This window comes from Lemur catta, chromosome 3, assembly GCF_020740605.2.
Source record: "Lemur catta isolate mLemCat1 chromosome 3, mLemCat1.pri, whole genome shotgun sequence".
Lineage (NCBI taxonomy): Eukaryota > Metazoa > Chordata > Mammalia > Primates > Lemuridae > Lemur > Lemur catta.
Genome location: NC_059130.1, coordinates 22,501,234 through 22,513,672, shown reverse-complemented (window position 1 = coordinate 22,513,672; position 12,439 = coordinate 22,501,234).

Genomic DNA, 12,439 nt, shown 5'->3' with positions numbered 1-12,439 from the left:
GGAACCCATGGATCCAGAGGACTGATTTTGGTGGCTTGGGTTACCTGCGTTACGAAAGCACACCCATTGCCCAACCTGGGGACAACCAACAGAGATGAGGGCTGGCATGAGGGACAGCCAGTGCAAAGCTCCCCTCCCTCCAATTGAAATGCTACCAGAAGAATCTTCTCCCACTACTTCCCCTGGGAAGAAATACTTGAATCTTGACTGGAAAGAGTACTGAAATGTTAGATAAAGCAGATATCAGAAAGGAAGAGCAAGGACAGGCTTATGTGGTTCCACTCCAGACAATGCCTCCATAGCCATAGGGAAGTTCTTGGAAGCCAGTAAAACAGTGTTTTAAAATACATCCAGCTGCCAAATAATGCTGTTAAATTTCTCATAGCAGAAGACAGAGGGTTTTAGAGGATTGCACAAATTCGCAAGTTAAATCTCTGACATTCATGTTCAGGAAGAAAAGAACTTTACCAACTGTGTTACAACCCAATAGACTTTTGAAATGAGCCAGGGAACAAGGTCCTGTGAGCCTTGACCTGGTCCTGACGTTGGGAAAATCAGGCTCTGCAGGATCAAGTCTGCAGAAGGAATTCATAGAGCAGCATTGCTAAAGAAACTTGTATTCGCCAGAGAATTGCTGGGCCACTCTAATATTTACTTTCAGTGAAAACAAATCAGGAACGAGAAAGGGTGGTAATACTGGTTGTCCTCACGTAACAAAACCAAAGCGCAGAATGGGACGGGAGGCACCTTGAGGTCAGACCCCTGCCAGCGAGGTCTGAGGCGGGTAGAAATGAGTCCACGTCCCAGGTCAAAAGTTTCCACAGAGACTGCGTTAGTCTTCTACTGCTGCCTAAGAAATCACCACAAACTTGGTGGCTCCAATCAACACACATTTATTATCTCAGAATTTCTGTGGGTCAAGAGTCTATACATAGCTTAGCTGGGTCCTCTTGCCCAAGATCTTGGAGGGCTGCAATCAGGGTGTTGGTGGGGCTGCGTTCTCATCTGGAGGCTCAACATGAAACTCCCCCAGCTTTTTGTCATGATGCATCTCCTCGTGGTTGTAGGACCAAGTTCCTTGCTTTCTTGCTGGCTGTTGTTCAGAGACCAGACTCTGCTCCTAGAGGCCCCGACAGTTCTTGTCATGGGATCCCACAGACAGCTCAAACATGGTAGTCTGCATCCTTAAAACCCATGGGAGGATCCCTCTCTAGTCTGCTGTAATGGAACATGATCACAGGAGTGACTGTCCTATCACTTTTGCCATACTCCCCTAGCTAGAAGTAAGTCACAAGTTCTATCCACTCTCAAGGGGAGGGAATTAGACAAAGCGCATGACTCGTTGGGGTCACCTTAGGGTCCACCACACACACTATAACTCATTGTGTGTGGATGACGTGCACATGTGCACACAGGTGCTTGTGCAGGTTTACAGGAAAGGTAGATCTCTGCCTTGTTTGTATTCCCCCAGACTCAGACTCGCAAACAGGGCTTCACGTGGAACTGCTCTGTTTGGGAGATGACCTAGGAAACACCTGCGGGGCTACGGGGAGTGGGGGCTTGAGATGGAGGAGGGAGGCAGCTAAGAAGGGGTGTGGTAATAAATTACAAACCGTGGGCAACTTGAACATTTATCCCTATGCGGCACTCAGGAAGCCCACAAAATGCACGGGCCTCAGAGATCACCCAGGGGGTAGGGGGGCTAAGTGTGTACACACCAACAGTGGGCACTGAAGATGCTGAGGACCAATATCCTGATGGCAACTTCATGATCACAGACGTCACAAACGTGACCACTAGACTAGCACCCCTGGTACTTAGCATCTAACTTCCCTAAGAAAAGGAAAAGGAAGCAGGAGGAAGATGAAGAAGTAGGTTTGGACTGTTAGTCAGTGGAATACCAGGTCTCTTCTCCTAACTGATTCCTTGGGGAGAGAATTTGTGAATCCAAAATTGTAAATATTTGCAAATACTTTTCTCAGGTTGAAAATGTAATGAGATGGATAATATTTTATTCATAAGAACTGTGGAAAAACCAGCAAAGACCAACCAGAAAGCCAGACAGGACCACTCTCTGGGAGAGAAGCAGGTGGAGTGGAAGACCGCGCTGTCCAGGGAGCCGTGCAAAACAGAGACAGGCGTGTGTTTGGAGTAGGACCCCTGAGCCTGAGGGGTGCAGTGGGACACGGCTGAGAGGAGAGAGGGAGCATCCCTAATTGGCCAGGCAGCCAAGGAAGGACTTTGGGAAGAACAGGACTGTCTAATAAAGTTTCTTTAACTTTTTAAGAAGTTCTATTTTTTATTGAGTACATAATATAGAAAGAAAAATGGGCACATACCAGAAGTATACACCTTAATGAATTTTCACAAACAGAACACACCCATGGAACCAGCACCCAGACTGAGAAGCATCTAGAAGCTGCCTTTGTGACCCCTTGACTCATGACTTCTCCCCCAAGAGTAACCACTGCCCTAACCTAGAACAACATGGGTTAGTTCTGCCTGGTGTTTTTTGGCAAGGAGGGGATGGAGGGAGGGTCTGGCGCTGTTGCCCTGGCTGGAGTGCAGTGGTATCATTATAGTTCACTGCAACTGCAAACTCCCGGGATCAAGTGATCCTCCTGCCTCAGCCTCCCAAGTAGCTGGGACTACAGGTATGCACTAACATGCTTGGATAATTTTTCTAGTTTTTGTAGAGACGGGGTCTTGCTCTTGCTCAGGCTGGTCTCAAACTCCTGACCTCAAGTGATCCTCCCTCTTCGGTCTCCCCAAGTGCTAGGATCACAGGCATGAGCCACCGTCACTAGCCTTGTTTTGTATTTCATATAAATGGAGTCAAGTAACGTGTACTCATCTTTGTCCAGCTCCTTTCACTCGATATTGTTCTTGACATCATCCATGTTGTTGCATAATTGTAGAGCATTCAATCTCATGCTATGTAATATTCCATTCTGCAAATATACACATTTTATTTGTTCATTCAACTGATGATGGGAAATAGGATTCTTAATGGGATTTTAGTTTGTTTTCTAGGTGGTATACAATATAATCGTCTTCTCTGTCTCAACCTGAACTCTTTAATCAATAATGCTTGGTGTGAGAGAATTTTGTAAGAACAATGCAGGGAAGTGGCCAAATCCAATGTGAAGGATAGTGTAGGTTGGAACAGAAGCCATGTGTGAACCAGCCACATCAGGTTGATTTTTTAAAATATCTTGAGTTACTCATTAGATTTCATTCAACAAATCACGTCAAGTGATGAGGTAATCAGGCTGACTAGAACCTGGCACACCTAGAAGGCCTCTAGTGACATCTCTTGTAGTTTTTCTTTTTTGCTTCCCTCTTGAGAAATTCCATATAGCCCAGAGATGCTGATTATAAAATCCCACTTACTTATCAAGAGAATGGACATTTGACCCAAAATGGACCAAGTTTCATTCTCAGTAATTTGAATCTTGAAAATGAAAATGTGTTTGAGACTGAGTTACCTAATGTGCACCCAAAACAGATGGTTCTTGAATTCGTGCAACTGCAATTCTCCAAGAGTCCCTGCTTCCTACCCTTCCTAACACCACAAACAGCCCTTCTTTTCAGTCTGCCACCAAAGAACCTGAACTGTTAAATCTCCTCTGGCCAAAAATGTCTTCCCCGTACCCCAGCCTCAATTTTTTTGAAATTCCCATATTAGTGATTTCTTCAGGGTTATATAATGAAAGCACGCAGTACTACAGCTCTTGTGTGAAAGTATGGGAAACCAAACTTTATTAAGCTAAAATTAATTCCTGAAACATCTGTTGTCAAAGATTTATCAGCTCCCCTTTAGATCCATGGAGGGATAGAACACAGAATGGGTAATTTTTGGTTGGGGTGAGGCAGTCTGGCACATGATACCGCTGCAGGTGAAAATGTCTGGACGATTAGGACAAAGTGATGAGGGTGTAGGAAGTTGTTGACTGACTAGGAGGAAGCTGGTGAAGACACCATGGTCAATGTCACAGCTTTGGTTAGGTCAATTTAGCTCACTGGAAGTTGTCAGGAGTGTGGCCTCCTACTCAGAATAAGTGGCACATGACAAGTGTTTTCTGGGGTTTTTTCTTTGTTTCTAGTGAAACCATGGAGTTAAATGACTTATAGTTTCTTTGCATGGGATTTTACCTTGGTACATTTTTCTGTAATGTCAGTTTTCCTGAACTTTTAGAAGGTGGTGTGGTTCGAGGTAGCTGTCCGAACTTTAGGAGCTCCCTCGTCTTTTATTGCGTAGTGTTCAGAAATGTGGCAGCTAGCTCTCTGAAATTTCCTGGCTCTATTCCATCCCCCACTCTTTATCTCAGCCTTCCCTTCCCTTCATTGCAGTTGTCCTTATTCCTGCCCAGGACTGATTTCATTCCCAGCAGTTTCTACACAGTGTACGGCCAGTTCTGGAAAAGAGCCCTGGCTCTTCCCAGAGTGCCCAGCTCGCTCCCACCTTGCAAGAGTCAATTGTGTACGACTCTTCCCAATGTCATGTTCGTGTCGGTAGCTTGCAAGCAACCAGGATGAGAGTATTTGCATCATGCAAATCAGCAAACACTACAAATCGGGCTGTTAAACAGTTATTAGCACACTGCTGGGTGTGCTGTTCCAGCCTTGAGATCTTACTGGGGTTGAGGAATGGAGCTTGCACTCATTGGCATTCAGGTGGGCAAAACTACTCTCAATTTGAGCAACTGCTGCTGCATTGGTCTGCCTGCTTTCCAGCGGGTTCTCATTGGCTATTTAGGGCTTCCCCTGCTCTCAGATTGCTTAGACATACTACTGCTGCCCTCTGCTTTCTCCCTTTCAGATGCCACGGCAGGTTTTATGACTGTTGGTTTATTCTCATCCCCTTGTATTTGGGGGGTTATAGGGATACGCTACCACTTAGGTTTATTGCAAATATTTGTTTGCAAATTTTGGTTTTCCTCTGTTTTTATGTGGGCATTCAAAGACTCAAAACTGCCACCACCATCTTCCCAGAATTTTTAAGTTGAATGACTTCTCAAGTTTGTTCCAGTTCTGAAACTGTTTGGGTTCCTAATCCTGAAAACTCTTGGGAAACAGTGAGTTGGATCCAGAGCTATAACTGACTGCCCATGAGGCCCCTGAATGCCTCCTGGAGGTCAGGGCTGAAGTGCTACTGACCATTCCTAGAAAAGCCCTTCTATTGCACTTTTATAGAAGATACTTCTCCTTAGCTGTCAGCCCTCTGGGGTCCTGCAGGTTTCTCCTTTGAGCTTGACAAGGTTTTGCGTGCTTCACACAGTCTCTGATGTTCCCCTGATTTTCTGATCGCTGTTTAACTTAGCAGATGCCAAAGTAACTAAAAAAATAAAAATAAATAAAAACACAGGGTTGGAAATCTTTACCTCCAAATAAACAACACTTTTCTAGACCTGCCTTCTCAAAAAAAAAAAAAAAAGTTTCTAGGACTCAGACTTAATGTCAGTTCCTTATTTTGAAAATAAAAACAAATAGGGCTGTGATAGAATCATGGTATGTTTTATGTTTGCTTATTTGCATTTTGCTGAAATGAGTTTTGTCTTCATATTGAGACGTGAACAACCACAGAAATGTCCTTTGTGGGGAAAAAAATGCACATTTGCTTTCCAGATGGTTTTACTAAGAATTCCAGATATTTTAAAATAATTTACGGGCACCAAAGTTTTCACAGGAGTAAGAGTCCAAAGTCCCGGGCACCATCACTTACCTAGCTGTGAACAAAACGTTTCATTTTTCTGAGCCCGTGTGCTCTGTCCAATGGCTTTAATATCTAACTTTTCCTCTAGATCCTGCCGGCCCATAACCAAACACAAACTGATTTCAAAAGGAAAGGGGAAAAAATCCACCAATAGGTACAAGAGGAAATTTATTCCATATCACTGTACTGCAAGATCATATAGCCATAAATATGAAATTTGTGTTTTTATTATCTATTTTTCCACTCCCAGCTCCCTCCTTCACCCCACCTTGGCAACGAATCTTATTTTTATCTGTTCTTGTAAAACATATATTGCTGCTTTATGAGTCTTTAGTTTACACTTACCCAACTGTTACCTTGCATTACTTCAGCATTGCCTTTAAGATGCATCTGTGTCGCCATTTGTGCATTGAATCTGCTGTTTCGAACCATTTCAGAGTGCTGCACACTGTGCCTCCAGCCACACTAAAGATGGACACCCAAATTACCTCCAATTCCCTCCTTGAGTTCAGTTTTATTTTTCTCCGCAAAGTACATCACCTGTTAAGTAATCCATCCTGTTCTCTGCCAATTGATTTGTGGTGCAATATTTACCATAAAAATGTCCCTCTATACATGAATCTGTTTCTGGTCATTCTATTCTACCCGAATGGTCTATTTATTCTTGCACCAAAACCACACTGCTTTCATTACTAGGGATTGGTACTAAATCACAGTATCTGGTAAAAGAAGTCTTCCTCATTACTCTGATTTTTCAATTTTAATTTACTTATTTCTGGGCCTTTATTATTTGTTTTTATATTAATATTTCATAAAAACATATCAAATTCCCAAAAAAATCCAACTGGAATTTTTATTGGGATTGCATTGAATTTGCAGATTAAGGAAGAATAAATACCTTTATAATAGCAAGTTGTTCCATCCAAGAGTACAGAATTCTACTCTCTTTTTTTAAAATGATCTTCCATATTTCTTTAAGTTTCAAAATTTTTTCCTTGGAGGTCTTATATAGTCTTGGTTAAATTAATTCTAGACACTATATAGTTTTGTTGCTATTGTTAGTTCATTTTTGTCATCATATTCTAGTTCGTTAGTACTTGTGTAGAGAAATCCTGTTAATTTTATAAACTGTTGTCTTTGACACCTTTCTGAATCAACATTACATTTACCAAAGTATTTTGATCACCCATACTTTTTTCCCTACCTAGTACTGCATCTTCCTGAATTTGTTTCTCTTTACATTTAGCTTCTTCCTCCAATTCTGGTTCCCTTTTGGGTCTTTGAGTACCTTAGAACATATTTGTATGCCGATACATTTGAATGATAATTTGGTGTGTCATTTCTGTAAGTATATTATTTCATTGTCTAATGCAGTCCAGTGCTGCTGTTGAGTACTGCAATGCTACTTGATTTTTGTTTCTTTTTAGGTGACCTTTCTCTCTAGAAGCTTTTAGAATGTCCTCTCTGTCTTATGTACTGTAGGTCCCTTTTCTCCTTAACTCTCTTGTTTGTTCCTTGATGAGTTTTTTTCAAACTGAGTTGTATCATCAATCTTTAACAATGGAAGACACATCTTTATTAATTCTTCCAATATTTTCCCTTTGGGAGTTCCCATTATTGTTAATACTTCTACATCTATTCTTCCGATTCTTTTCTTCTATTTTCTTTCTTTCTTTCTTTCTTTCTTTCTTTCTTTCTTTCTTTCTTTCTTTCTTTCTTTCTTTCTTTCTTTCTTTCTTTCTTTCTTTCTTTCTTTCCTTCCTTCCTTCCTTCCTTCCTTCCTTCCTTCCTTCCTTCCTTCCTTCCTTCCTTCCTTCCTTCTTTCTTTCTTTCTTTCTTTTTTCAGATAGGTTCTCTCTGTCACCCCAGTTAGAACGCAGTGGCATCATCATAGCTCACTGCAACTTCAAACTCCTGGGCTCAAGCGATCCTCCTGCCTTGGCCTCCCAAAGTCCTGAAATTACAGGGATGAACCACTGCACCTGGCCTCAATCTTTCTTATTGGCTTTTTTTCAGAGTTTCCCAATCAAATATTCCTACTCACTATTGTTAGTTATGTCCATCCTGTAATATTCCTCATCTAGCATATTCTTTATTTCAACATTATATTTGTATATAGCTGTATATCTAATACTTAGTCATGATTTCTATTTAGTGCCTTGCAGTGGGAAATCTTTGTCTTCTACACATGCTAGGGTTACTCTAAATTCTTGGTCTGTGTGTTTCAAAATTCTATTTCTGGCGATGCATGTTGTTCAGTGTGCTGTCTTCCTTTTCTAGTGCTCAGGCATGTGGTTATCTTGCTGTGTGAGTTCATGTTCCCTGGAGGTAGTGGCTGCTCTCTTTGGTGCTGTGTTGGGGATGCACTGAAGGCCTGGCCCCGGTCTGTGTCCCTCAGGGCATATTTAAGGCACAAGATGGAGATAAGTCCCACAGTACAGAGCCCCAGACACTGCAGATCCACTGTTGACCATCCCTGTTTGTTGCCACTTCCCCAGAAGACTCCCCTGACCAAGGCTTCACATTTCAACTGCCAGGAAGAAATAGCACCAGGAGTCAGCATTGCTGGGCCACCTGTCTGGGGGATGGAAACGGAGGCTTGTTGGAGTGATTGTCAAAGTATGATCAGCCAACCTGCGACTCTTTTCATCAACTAGGCTGCACAGTAGGGCTATACAATGCTCTCCTCTCACCGCGGCCCCAGCCATCCTCCACCCAAGGCTCCAGGCCCCTCCTGTCCCCAGCCCTGCCTCTGGCCCCGCACACATCCATCCTCCAGGGATCCTCAGACTCCTCAGGGATGTCTCTCACATGTTTTTAAAACTTAAAATTTGTTTTTCAAATTCATACTTTTTTTCCTAATGCCTTCCAGGTTGATTAGGGAAGAGGCATTTTACAGCTCATGATGGTTTGTCATATTGCCAAGTAGAAAAGGTTTGACATGAGAAAATGCTATGTAAATATAAATTACGATAAGAACTAGGACAACTACTTGATAATTATGTATCAGTGAAATTCTGAGAACTCAAACAAAAAGGAAGTTACTTATATAAATTGGGTATTAATATTTTTGTAACATATTGTTTGCTATTGGCATAAAATGACTGTGAGAACAGAATTTTCTCCAAACTGTTTAAATGTCTGTGAAGATGAAGGCTTGACAATAGACACCAGAGAAAGGATGGCAAGAGATGCCCGGGTTTGCTCCCTGAGAGCCACGGGCAGCTGTACCACGTCTATACCGGGTCCCCCCCCATGCAAATCTTTCCCATGGGAGACTTCACATCTTCCTGCCGGGTTTGTTTCCTAGATGTTGTAACATACATGAGGGAACAGCTGGAGTGGTGGAACTTGAGAGACATCAAAACACCAGTGCTAATTGTTTTTGTTCTGAGCTGTGCCCTTTCCCCTACTTTCCTCTGATCCTCTCGACCTGATTAGTTAGGAATTTATATAAGCTACCCCAGGGATCAGTACTCCTCCCTTGCCAGCTCTAAGGCTTTGGAATCAAAGGTCTGAATATCACTCCAGGTAATCATAAAAGGCAAGAACCAGCAAATAAGAGATTGGGCTAACCAGCAATAAAGTCACAAACAGCACCGGCTCTTCCCCTCCCACAGAAGAATCCACATGTAGGTGCAATGAAGAAGCCCCAGATTTGGAGCCACGGCAGTAATATCCACTCCTAGCCATTGTCACTTACTAGTAACATACCCACAAGCCAGGACACGTAATCTCCCAAAGCATCAATGTCCATATATTCCAAATGGGGCTGACGAATAAGTCAGGTAAACTCCCTAGGACTGTTGTGAGAACAGACCGTATGTGAGCGCACCTGAAAACTGATGGAGCAGCAGATGGGCTTGTACTCTATTAGTGTCATTGTCAAATAAACAGAGTTTATTTCCAAAAGTATAAAGACTCTAAGACTACAAAGACTTCTCTCTAGGTCTAGACTTTCCATAGAAATGGCTTTCCTACCCACTTTCTGAAAGCGTGTTTCCTTGGGGCTAAGGTGTAAGACGCATATCTGCATGGGAGGGGATTTCTTCAATTTATCAGTCACGGAACCCTTGGGTAAATGCATCTCCAGAATATTTGTTGAAAGGAGGACTGTGGGTTTCTGAGGTAGAAAACATGCAGACTTTAGGTGAACTAAAAGGGGTTAATCCAGATGCCTGGGAGCCTTGTTTATCATTTTGCTCTCCTAAGCCAGCTCTCTTGGCAGAATTGCTTAAAAAATAAACATTGTTTTTGCAAAACCTCACACTAGGTGCTTAAACTTTTAACATCCCTGATAATCAATTTTTCTTATTTATAATATTTTTCTGACACCTAACATGTATTTTCAATTAATTCTACCTTTTATCAACATTTCAGCTAAAAAACTGCAGTCTACTAGTTGAAGGACCCAAAAATCTCAAAGTAAAAATAAAAGTATCTGTTTTCATTTAAGAAGTTTCAAAATGTGGATTCATTTAAGTGTCTGGGAGGTGGTATCTTCTTTAGACACAAATATTGTGACCCATGTCCTTCAACATATTAATACATAAACCAATTACTCGGTGGTACTTGAGTACAATTATTTGACTGAATCAACTAAATTCACAACTAGTTTTGTGAAAAACTATAGCCTGATGGTTTTTCACTATTATTTCCCCCTAATTTATACTTTATATAATGCATTCCTTGTACTTCCTGGCACAAGTTTCCCTTAGTCCAAAGCAACTACTTAATATTAGGTAGAACCACATGAAACTGCCACTTTTTCAAGTCAAATACGGTTCATGATTGACTCAGGTTATGTATAGAGCCAGATACCTGGATTCAAAGCCCATTTCAGCCATTTACTATGTCTAAAATAACAAATGGTTATATAATTTTTCTAACCCTCAGTTTTATCATCTGTAAAATGGGCATAACAACAGTATCAACCTTAGATAGTTGTAAAAATGAAACTAAATAATGCATACAAAGTGCTTAGCACTGTGCCTGGAACACATTAATTGCTTCGTACATGCCAGCTTAAAAGAAAGAAGGGAATGAAGTTTATCCATCTATCCACACAGTGCCTAATCTGTTATGTATTCTAAGTAAAGTTTGCATTAGTTTGGATGGTTTTGGTCTTCAGTTTTATCAAACTGCTCTGTTATGTGTCCATAATCCTGTGTGAAGGTTTATGTAAGAGCTTAATGTTCCTAATGTTAAAAGAAAAAGTTTAGACAAATTAAATTTAGCAAAGTTTATTTGAGCAAAGAAATGATTCATGAATCAGGCAGCACCCTGAATCAGTACAGGTTCAGAGAGCTCCACCCAGCCACGTGGGTAGGCAGTTTTTATAGACAGAAGAAGAAAGTGGCATACAGAAACAGCTTGATTGGTTACAGCTTGGCATTTGCCTTATATCAGCATGTTCTGACAGTCCGTAGCCTGCAATTGGCCAAGACTCAGCTACTTGTCATAAGAGTATACTCTCAAGTTAGGTTACAGTCTATCTACATTTTAAGTTAGGTTATGGTGTGTTATGTATGGAGGCAGGTTTAGGCCACACTTAATCTACTTTAGCACTATTCAGTTTCATCCACTTTCTCAGTGAAATAAGAATACATGGGGACTACCTGGAGGGAGCAGCCCCTGTGAGGAGCGGCCAGTGATTTGGGAGAAAACCATGAGATTGTCAGGTCCTAGGCTAAGTGGACTTTGAGAAAGAGGGAGAGCGGCCTTGCCATTTGCTCCTAATAAGGTCTGCGGTCTAAAAAGCTGAACGTTTGGGATCAACCATTGGGTTTGGCAACAAGGAAGTCACTGGTGACTTTGACGAGAGGGATTTCAGTGGAGTGCTGGGCACAAAAGCCTAAATGATCAATCAAAAACAGAATGAAAAGAATGAAAAACACTGAGAACAAACATTTTTAATGAATTTTGCTGTAGAGGGGAACGTAGATTGGGTGGCACACTCAGTAAGACACATAGGGTCAAGAGCAGGTATGTAAAAATAGAATTGTACAAGAGCAATACAATAAGAACGATCTAATAGACAGGGAAAATTGACCATGAGAAAGACAGGGGATAACTTCAAAAGTGCATTCCTCATGTAGAAAAAAGGCAATGTAATCGGTGCACAAGTGGAGACTCTGGCCTTGAGCCAGAGCAGGGACTGTTCCTCTATATAGTGACAGTAAGGCACAGCATGGGGTATAAAGGCAAATGCACTTTTCTGAAGTTGCTAGTGGAATATAGAGTCATTCTGTTCTGATTGTTTCTTTTCCTCAGTGAAATAAGGGTCAAAGTGATCAGCTGAGAATGAGCAGAGAGGGACTGACGACAGAACAGAAGTTGGGACTAGCTATATTGGGACTGGGAGAGCAAATGGACTGGGAAAATGTAGTAGATCGCCGGGCTGTGCTGTGGGTCCCCTTGAGATGTATGTCTGCAAATTTAAAGCTAACCAGTCAGCACGGGGCTGTGTTTCTCCTCAGCCATGTTTAGCTGCTCAGGTGCAGACACAGAGTAGATCGAGAGTTGAATTTAGCCAAAGTTGAAGGTTTGCTAGGCTCATTTGACGGAGAGCATAAATGGCAAAGTGATACAAGGGACTGTTCACGGTGAGGCTCTGTGAGTAATCTGAGCTGGGCAAGGACAGAAAAGAGGTCATGAGAATGATGCTAAAAATGTGGAGGAGTCAATGGTAGCCCCAAAGGAAGGCAAAGGTAGGGGTACTTT